Source organism: Hevea brasiliensis, chromosome 10 (assembly GCF_030052815.1).
Source record: "Hevea brasiliensis isolate MT/VB/25A 57/8 chromosome 10, ASM3005281v1, whole genome shotgun sequence".
Lineage (NCBI taxonomy): Eukaryota > Viridiplantae > Streptophyta > Magnoliopsida > Malpighiales > Euphorbiaceae > Hevea > Hevea brasiliensis.
Window position 1 is genome coordinate 45182665 of NC_079502.1, and position 10473 is coordinate 45193137.

General features: G+C 35.9%; 1 long non-coding RNA gene across 1 annotated transcript; it reads right to left on the minus strand.

Annotated features, from left to right (window-relative positions):
• Nucleotides 1-327: 327 nt before the first annotated feature.
• On the minus strand, nucleotides 328-1196 carry LOC131169510 (uncharacterized). Its single transcript, XR_009140447.1, has 2 exons — nucleotides 1129-1196; nucleotides 328-557 (listed from the first exon to the last, which is right to left on the minus strand). It is a non-coding gene; the product is annotated as an uncharacterized LOC131169510 (long non-coding RNA).
• Between the last annotated feature and the right edge of the window lie 9277 nt (nucleotides 1197-10473).

Here is a 10473-nt window from a genome sequence, read left to right on the forward strand (position 1 = left end):
TCCGCATGTGACTCCTAGTAGACTCTTCCCAACACTTTAGACAACATTCCCTAAGAATCTGGAGCCTAACCTCTGATACCACATTTGTCACGGCCCAACCTATGGGCCGGACTGGCACTAGGACCTGGGCCAACCTAAAGCCCTCGAGGCCCGTAGTAAGCCTAACTATTCATTAATCCAACTCTAAGGCCCATTTGGGCCCAATTTCAAGAAACCAACCGGACAGAGTCCGGCCATAAAATGGACCTACCAACGGGGAGTTTTTTGACTCACCCGACCTGTAAACACATTAAACAATCCATTGGGGAGCTCAGCTCACCCTCCATATACTCATATCATCATAAAGATAAATGGGAGCTCAGCTCCCTCATCCAGTCCATCAAACATGCATATAATAATTTTACAGGTCCACAATAATAATTTAGTTTACAGACCCAAATCAAATAAATATTTCTAACACATGCGAAAATTCTAGGAGTTTATAGAATTACACAAACATAAATAAATGACCTGCGAGGGAGAAAAGCAGGTTAACCTCAAAAATATCCTCCTGTGGCCTGGAAAAATATTGAACAGGAGTGAGCGTTCGACTCAGAGAGTAAAATATCAATTTTAACCATAATCTCTATAACTATCTAGAACTAATGCAACCTGTAAAGTGAAATGCAACATCAACAATATTTTCACATCATAACATCAAAAAGGTAATTTGGAGCACTCACGCACTCTGTAACATCAATCATAATATATGGGAGCTGATCCCCTATACAGCTCTCTTAAATCCAACCTGGTGCCAGCGAAGAACTCAGCTCGGACTTCCACTTAATAACAAATCGGGGTCCCAGCGAAGAACTCAAGCCGTGTCTACCCCGAAGGACCGGGTCCCAGCGAAGATCTCAAGCCGTGTCTACCCGTCCTACCCATAGTCCACACCACATCACACGCACGCCAATGCACACACACTGCTCCAAATTACCACAACAACATCCATGGCACTTCACAGTTATGAATGCAACATAAATCGTGCCTAGAATTTATCTACATAGATATATGCATATAAGTGATGCATGGGCATGCTTGAACATATAATAATATCGAAATTACAATTAAAATTAATATTTTACTCACAGACTTGACGGTGGTCACTGAGGCGGCTGGGCGGAGGAAGAAGGCTGTCCCGGCTCACCTGATAATTTTTATTACAATCATTTAATAAATTTGACTCAATACAAACAAAGAAAAGACCAAATACGTCCTAAGTCGTGCCGAAAATCCGGCAGAGTCTCCCCTATACCTAGGACCTACCCAACTTGCAAAAGGGCTCAAAACACACTTCTATATTCACAATCCCTATGTCCACAACTCAATCACATCACACAGCCCCTCCTGGGCCCATCAAATCAATCATCCATCACAATATGTAAAATTTCAATTTAGTCCTTATAATTGACCATTTTTGCAAAAACCGCCCAAATCAGCTCTAAAAATTCTAAAACTTTGCCCCGCGGTCCTTAACAATATTACTAAGCTATTGCAAAAAGAATCATAATTTTCTAAGCTACCACGAATATTTTATGGATTTTTAATCCTATTTAAGCATTAGAAAATTATGTAAAAATAAGGTTCGGGTTTACCTTTGCCAATTCCGACTTCCGGAACACGCTCGGGATGTCTGACAATGGGGGGGTAGCCAAAACCTCTGTCCAATTCGGAGACTTTTCCGGTAACGGGTCTGTCTGGCCCGAAATTTGCAGACCTGGTCAACTGTCGAATTTCTGCTAATTGAGGATACCTACACGAAGCCCACAACACAGGGGTTAGTACATAAATTTTTCATAATTTTTTAAGCTCATTTAATGCTCGGAAAAACACTGCGAAGTTCCGTGGGACCTACTGAAAAACGGTGTCGAAAAAATTTGAAATTTATGTTGCCGCGAAGCTCTCGACGAGTGGAGCGCTCTGGTACTCTCGGTTTTCTCGTGGGGTTCACGGTTTGCGAGAAATCTAGCCCAAAAGTCGAAATGGGCTAAAAACTTTCCGGGCAAAAATCGGACAAACCGCTCGATGGATTTCGGTGTTCTTGGTGTCGACGAGTAGATGATTTTAGACACAAGACCCGGTCCAATTGGTGGCCGGAACTGCCGGATTTTGGTCGGGAAGACCAACAGCCGCGCGCGCGCGTCGCTCAACTTCGGGCGACGTTTTCCGGCGTTCCAGGCGGCGGCCGACCGTGGGGGAGGGCCAAGGTTGGGAAGCAGGGGAGGCGGCGGCGCGGCAAGGGGAGGAGGGAGGAGAGAGAAAAGAGAGAGAGAAGGGAGAGAGGTCGACGCGCGCGGGAGGAAGAAGGAAGAAAAAGAAAAGGCCGGTCCGATCCGGTCCGGTTCGATTCGGCCGGTTTGATTCAGGATACAAAATTTTAAATTTTTACTCTTCCTCGGGACCCAAAACGAGGTCCAAAAATTCCGAAAAAATTCCAGAAAACTCAGAAAAATACATAGATTCCAAATATATTTTTAGTTTTGCCACGTGGTCTTTAAATTAATTTTAAAAAATCATCAAAGTTTATATTTTCGGAAAATTGAACCCAATTTTTAAAATCCGAAAAATCTCAAAAAAATTCCTAAAATTTAAGTAAAATTAAAATACCAAAAATGCTCATAAAATGATAAAATTTAAAATTTTTGGGGTGTTACATTATTTTCATTCAGGTATGTTTATGGGCTGTAACAAACCTGATGGAACTTGATGTTCTGCTTTGACTTGCTGACATGTCAAGCATCTAGTTACATAGTCAACTATGTCCTTCTTCATACCTAGCCACCAAAGATCGAGTTTGTGTCATGGTACATTTTTGTGCTTTATGGGTGCATAGCATACACACTGTTATGTGCTTCTTTTAGAATACTGGTTTTCAATTCTTTATCATCTGGAATACACACTCTTTCTTTATAGTACAGGCACCCATTTTCTTTCACTTCATATTCAGTTTCCTTCCCTTCAGTGATTTTGCCCATAACAGCCATTAATTTCCCATCTGTCTTTTGCCCATCATGTATCAGTTGTAACAGATTCGGCTTCACTTGCAGCTCAGCCAAAATAACTCCATCAATGGAAGGTATCTATTCTTGCTTCCGGAGAGAGCATCAATACAATTTCTAAATGTATTCTCAAATACCTACATCATTCCTTCCTGTCAAAAATATTAAAATACTGATAAGACTCCATATCAATGTCCAGATATCTTCATCCTCAAGGTGTTCTTTCTAATTTATAGCCATACTAGATTCTCAAAGCTCATAGCAATTTTTGTGGTAATGGTAGTCCACATTAGTGTAACTGAGTCACTTACTATAGCCACCTTAGAAGTGTAGTCTTTCGATAGGCTAGATCTGAAGTTTTAAATTTCTGACTAGAATTTTCACATTTATTTCCCGTAATAGTACTCTTTTCGGGCGTAACTGTATCAAATTATAGATTACTTACAAATATTCTTAGTTTATTGTACCATGAGGAAGCACGTAGCTCTACACAATAATCCTATATCGGTACTGTAATCTGTAGCTTACAATACAAACATCGAGAACATTATGTAGTTATTACGTTATAACCTCATGAACTAGGTTTTCTACTTCTTTTTCTAATGCCCTCTGCGACTCTGAGTCCATATCTTCACTTTGAATAATAAAAAATAAACAGATCTGCATAGTGTCACCTCGACTCTTATGAATGCAATGCATGTATGCACACTATCTTTCCACTTATCTTTGCCTAGGAATGCCTAAACCGTGCTCTGATACCACTAAATGTAACACCCCTCACCCGTCTACAGTGTAGCCGAGCAAAACGTGCTACACGGCGTGCCGAAGTACCTGATCTTATCTGATTTCATTATAGTTCTAGATTTACTTGTTCGAAAAATTTATTTGAGGTTTAGGCTATTTTTGAAGGAACGGAAGCGTGAAAAACACAAGATTATACCATTGAATTCAAAAATTTTCACCTATGGTCACATGCACCATGCAAGATTTATTTTTATCTATTTGATTTCAATGATAAACAACATATTAAAACTCTTTTAATATGTTTTTGGATCTGTATTTGCCATTTAAGATTTTAAAATTAATCAGATTAATTTTAGAACCCTAGATTAAATCAAGAACGATTACACTAACCTCTTAATGCACTGCAGCGTGTCTGCGCCTTTGAGATTCGTCTTCAGGACACCAAATGTTGTCCCTCTAGCTTGTCCACACCAAGAAAACCTATGGCAACCCTTGAACAGCCTCTAAAGCTTTTTCTATTAATTAGAAATTCAAGTTCTGCCTTTTAAGAGATTAGAAATGTAAACAGGACACTAGAAACAATTTCTAGTATTCTTAATTCAAGAGATTGATGGCTAATCTCTTTGAATTGATGAGAGATGAAGAGAAATAGCTGGAGAGGCTCAAAGTGGCGTGACAAATGAGAGGAGAGGCTATTGGTTGTGTTTTATTTTTCTCATAACAACACTTATATAGCTAGGTTAACACATTAAACCCTTGCCACATGTCACCCTTAGATTAGCTCTAGGTTTAAGTGACCCAATCACATTGTGCCAAGTGTCAAACCTATATTTAATCTTGATTTTAATCATCTTACATGATTAAAAAAACATTTGGCAAGCTTATGTGTTATGCCATGTGTCACCATCTCATGGTGCCACGTGTCACACTGTGAAATGACCAAAATGCCCCTGTGTCTTAATTTTGAGTTCTTAACCCAAAATAATTATTTTCTTCTTCTAATTAATTTATATCAAATATAAATTAATTAATTAATCTCTATTAATTAATTTCTCATCAATTAAATTCATATTTAAACGCTTTAAATATAAATTTAATTTATACTACACATCCAATAATCTAGATTTTGTTTCAAGTCATGCTAGAGACTTTGCAATTTAATTGCAAACCAAACCTATTTAATTAAACAATTAAACTCTTTAATTAATTAATTAAATCATATTTAAATAGGTGATAACTTGTGTATGTGTGTGACTTACTAGGCTCATCACTAATTGGCAATGAGACATGATATCAACTCTTAATATCATCAGAACTCTTTCTTACCATAAATGATTTCTCTAAATCATTTTATGAACCTCATAGACCATGGTTAACACCTAGCATAGCATGCCATGGCCACCCAATTAGTAATAAGATTTACCTTAAATGAACCTATAATCATATGTTACCATGCACTAGAATCTCTCTGTTACAAAATCCCAACTCAAGCTGCAGTCATGGTTTATGTCAAAATCCATTTGCTATGAATATTATGTTCTCTTTTAATTCCAGTTCTTGATTAAAAGATTTTTCTCATCAGAAACTCTTTTCTGAATAAATCTATATGTCCTGGCCAGGAACTTGAAACATCAAGAACAATTAAATGAACATAGGATTTTATCTCTATTTACTTAGAGGAACAGATTCCATCTTGATCAACACCTACCTCTATATATAACTAGTAGGAGCCAACACATGCCCATATACCCATACATAGTACAAGTATGAAAGCAGTATCAAACTCAAACTACCTATATACAAGATAACTGTGCTATCTCAGGTCTAAAGATTATATGCACTGATATGATTTATGACAAAACATTGACAAGAGTAAACTCCATGTGCTTGTCATAAGTGTCACTGGTTCGGCCTACTTATCATTTATAAGTGCCTATCAAGTTTGTTATATGGCATGAGACTCACCATTCCATCTTATTTATATCTCATATAAATAACTTGGGAACAAACATGAATACAATCTTTCTGGATAAGTCATGTCCTTATTATGAAGTATCCTCGATTGTGAACCTATTTATGATACTTTGTGCTAGAAATATTGTCACCCATATTCTTAACAACTTAAGAATAATATTTCTAACAAAATATCAATGGACCTTTTCTATTACACATAAATATATTATGTAAACGGAAAAGTGGAAATGCCTTTTATTAATAAAAATATGTACAAGATACATACTAAATGATATGCTCTAGGGCATACTACTAACAATTTTTAGTTTTATCAAAATCTGACAAATTTGGAAATTTCAAAAATTTTAACGATAATTCGACAACGTGCCGACTGTAATTTGGACTAACAGTTCTTCTGAACCTGCCAAAAACAATTTCAATATATACTCAATTTCTCAAACTTAATAGTCTCAAAAATTTTTGAACATAATGTATCTCAATACAGTATCCAGATTTCTCAGAAATCTCATCAGATTTTCAACATCTCAATATTCACAAGTGCAATCTCATTATAACTCAAATTCAATTCACATATTAAAATACTTACTTTGAGTAGCTTCCATAATTCATAGGTTAATTACATGAGTTTATTTTGTACAAGATATTCAAATAATTTACAATGTGCTAGGAATGAACAATATACAAAACATGTATAAAATGAGCCCTATCTACATGATTGCTGAGGAGGTGACAATCTTGAACCCTTCTGACACTTCTGCAGGTCTGGACTCCAAAAATCTCAGTCGACAGTCTACTGGTTTTACCTTCAGTACCTGCGCGAGGAAGCAATTCCATCACATTAAGCATTTCTTCTTAGTGGTGCAATAATATAACAAGAAATAATATATACAAGTAAAGAAAGAAATAAATCATAATTCAGATACTCAGGAATCAATTTAATTTGGTATGTTATTTCTAGCATCAATGATCCCATATACTAGTTTGTTCCTCCTTGGAAGTGCTTAGTTTATAACTTTTCAGTAATACTACCCAATATACAAATTATTCTAACTGTATTGTATTTCAAGTCTCTACGGTTCTGCAATTTATATTTTTGTTATGTTTCTTTTTCTAATCTCTTTTACTCATTCATTCAATACTTAACTTAATTATACTGAAATTTCATTATACTTAACTTAATTGCTTGAATTGAATAATATTTTAATTGACTGCCCGTGTAGCCTATACATCGACGGCATGGATAAACGGATATACTAGCACTGGGTATCTAGTACCTCGGGCCGTCACACCATCGGTCACAAAGTGTCTCCCGGTGTGCAAATAGTGTGGCTAAAAAGCCATATAATCAATCAGGCATTAAGCCGAGTATAATAACACAATCTATATAGCCATAGGCTATTAAGATCATAGTAGGGCATAATAAGCCATAAAACACAGTATGACGTAAAGTCATTTACAAAACAGCTGTCAGAATCCTATTGGCATGCCAACCTATCCAAACTAGTCAACTAGGCAAATTAGGGCATATTACAATATTACATATTTAATTCTTTATTCATAGGGTTTTATACATCTTTATGCTTTTCACTGGTCAATAAAATTATTGACCTTTTTATGCATCATGGATAGGTTGATTCTAGCATCACATGTCACAATTTACAATTCAATATGTTGTCAATATAATGCAATTTACCCTTTTCACAAGTTGGCATTCATTGCCAAATCACTTCAAGCATTATTTTATGTAATTACCAATTTTCAATTTTAGTGAGCTAGATTGATCTAGCTTAAAGTCCTATTTCCCTTGGTTTTTAGCTTCTGGTCAAAGAAGCAAAATTGTAGCTCTATGTCTTATTGCACGCGAGGCAAAATTTCAGGTCATTCTGAGTTGTATAGACCAAGATATGATCAATTTACTAAAGCTAGACAGATTGCAACTTTGGTGCAAAATTGGGTTAATTTCTCAATTTTTGTGTGCTAGATTTGTCTAGCTTAAAGTCCTATTTCTCTTGGTACTATTCCCTTCAGTTCATTTCATTAGTCAACCTATAATGTTGACCCTTGATGCACTCTACGTGAGTCAATTCTAATGTCACCAATATGTCACATTTTATAGCCTTTTAGTGTTGGTATATATTACCAATTTCATTTCTAAGTGTATTGCATTTTATTGCAATTTACTGGATTTCGGTGTACTATTTTGACCTAGCCAGACGACCTAGTTTCCTCGGTTTTCGGGTTTCGGTCCAAACTACAAACTTGTAGATCTATGTCTTATGGAACGCGGAGCAAAATTTCAGGTCATTCTGAGTTATGTAGACCAAGTTATGGTCATTTTACTATTGCTGGTCAAAATGTATCAAAATTGGTCACTTTAGGTCATTTTAGGTCATTTTAGGTTCGGCCAGTTTTTGGACCCGAACTTGTGCAAGCTTTTTGACTTGCTTATGGTCATTTATGGGCTTGGGTGTCTTCATAAGACTTGTAGATATAGGTCTTAACTATTCATGGTCAAAATTTCAGGTCAATTGGACTTGTTTTGAATTAGTTATGGCCTAAATACTAACTGCTGCCCAAATGGTCAGTTTTCAGGCCTTAAATGCACTAATCCGGATTTGGTCACTTTTTAAGGTCAGTTTCTAGGCAGAATTTTGGCAACCTTTCTACATGAAAGTTGGCCTATTTGGTGTCTAGTTTCACCCCATATTAGCCTCATACCAATTGGGTTCATAGTTTGGCACTTATGGCCTCATTTAGGTGCTGCCCTCAATACACAACCTGCACAAAGCTCATACACTCCCAATTTAATGTTCCTTCTCCTCCTCATTACTACAATATTCAATCAACAACACTTATATATATATATTGTACACAATTCCAACAAGAATTCTGGGCAGAATGTTCAAGTGCTCAATGCACACAATTCATCATTAAGTTCAACATTCACTTCCACCAACATTCAACATACTTCAATGTTAATATTACACATATACTTTAACATATTCATACTTCAATATCACTTACACTTGCTGCCCACAAATTGACATTAACATATATCATTAATAACCATATATTCACACATGAATTCATGCTATTAAGGGCTGCCAAACATGGCAGTTTGCTCAAGGCTTCAAGGTTCCATTTCACACCTTTAATCTAAACACTACATGCACATACTTATGCACAAACTTACTACAACTTTCATTTGGACAATTCAACCTTCATTTTCATTCATTAGAAGTAAAAATAACTCAAGCTCAACAAGGGTTCATGGCTGCCCAAAATGAAGCAACATCACAAATCTCCAATAATTGTTTCAAACCATAATTTAAATTTCTCAATTTTAATCAATTCAAGTCCTATCACTTCCCATATATATACCCATATCAAACATCATCTTTAAACTCATCCACATCATTTAAACACATCAAAATCCCATGAATGTCTTGGCTGCCAAAATGAAGGGCTCACCAAATATACATTAATTTACTCAATTTCTTCACAAATCAACTCACCCAAAGCTCAAAACAAGATCCAATGAAAGAAAATGGGGAGATTAAGCACTAACCTCATCTTGGGCTTGATTAAACTTCACCAAAACTCCTCTTTCTTGCTTCCTACATGCTGCCCATGATGTGTAGAATAAGTTTAATGAAGACTCTTGAAGAAATGATGGCTTGATTAATGGTGCATGAAGGCTTGTATATGGGCATCCATGGATGAAGCTTGGAGAACTTGAATTCGGCCATGGGTGTTTGGATAAAGAAATGGAAGGCTTTTGGGTCATGAATTCTGTCCACTTAAGTATTTATACCCTCCACTAATGTAGATTAATGAATATAATATTTACCACTCACTTTAGGTTAATATTAGAATAATTAAACTTATGGTTATTTTAATCATGTCCCCATAATTTCTTTTAATTACATTATGTATAAAACTTCTTATTTTCATGACATTTTCAAATTTTAATACTACTTATTTTTCATGGATATTTAGGTCAAAGATCAACTCTAGGTGTCAATTGACCAAAATGCCCCTCTTCGGGTCAAGTTTGGACTTTTTCGGTAACACCGATTTACTCCTTGTACCACCGATTTCTTTAATTTTTATTTTTCGTTCATACTAATTTTCTAATTTTTCTTTGACATTTTCTAAGTGTAATATCATTTATTTTTAATGGAGATTGAGGTCAAAAGGCAACACTATGTGTCAAATGACCAAAATACCACACTTCGGGTTATATTCTCGATTTTTAGTATCTGGAATTTTTGTCTGTTTCTCGATTTTTCATTTTTCTTTGTACTAATTTATTAATTTTTCTTTAATAATTCTAGTGTCAATTATATTTCAATATACCTTTACTTACGTCCCGAAATTAAATTCTGAGGGTTCCCTGCGGTCCTGGGGTCAGCAATGGCCTTCCCAGTGCGGTCACCCATCGCTGCGATGACGACTCGTTTAACTTAGTTTCATTTTCTCTCTTTCATTTTTGTTTGATTTTTCTTGTATTTTCTTTGTATTTATTTCATCATTATATGTCTATTCACTATCACCGAAGTATAGTTCCAGACATCCTGACTTGCCTGGACTGTTATTTGGCCACTAGAGCAATAGAACGTACAGAACACGTACAGTGGGGATGTTACATATGTAGCTCTAATTGGTGTAAGGTCAATCGAAGGTGCAATTGGACACATAATGCCACATTTTTTAT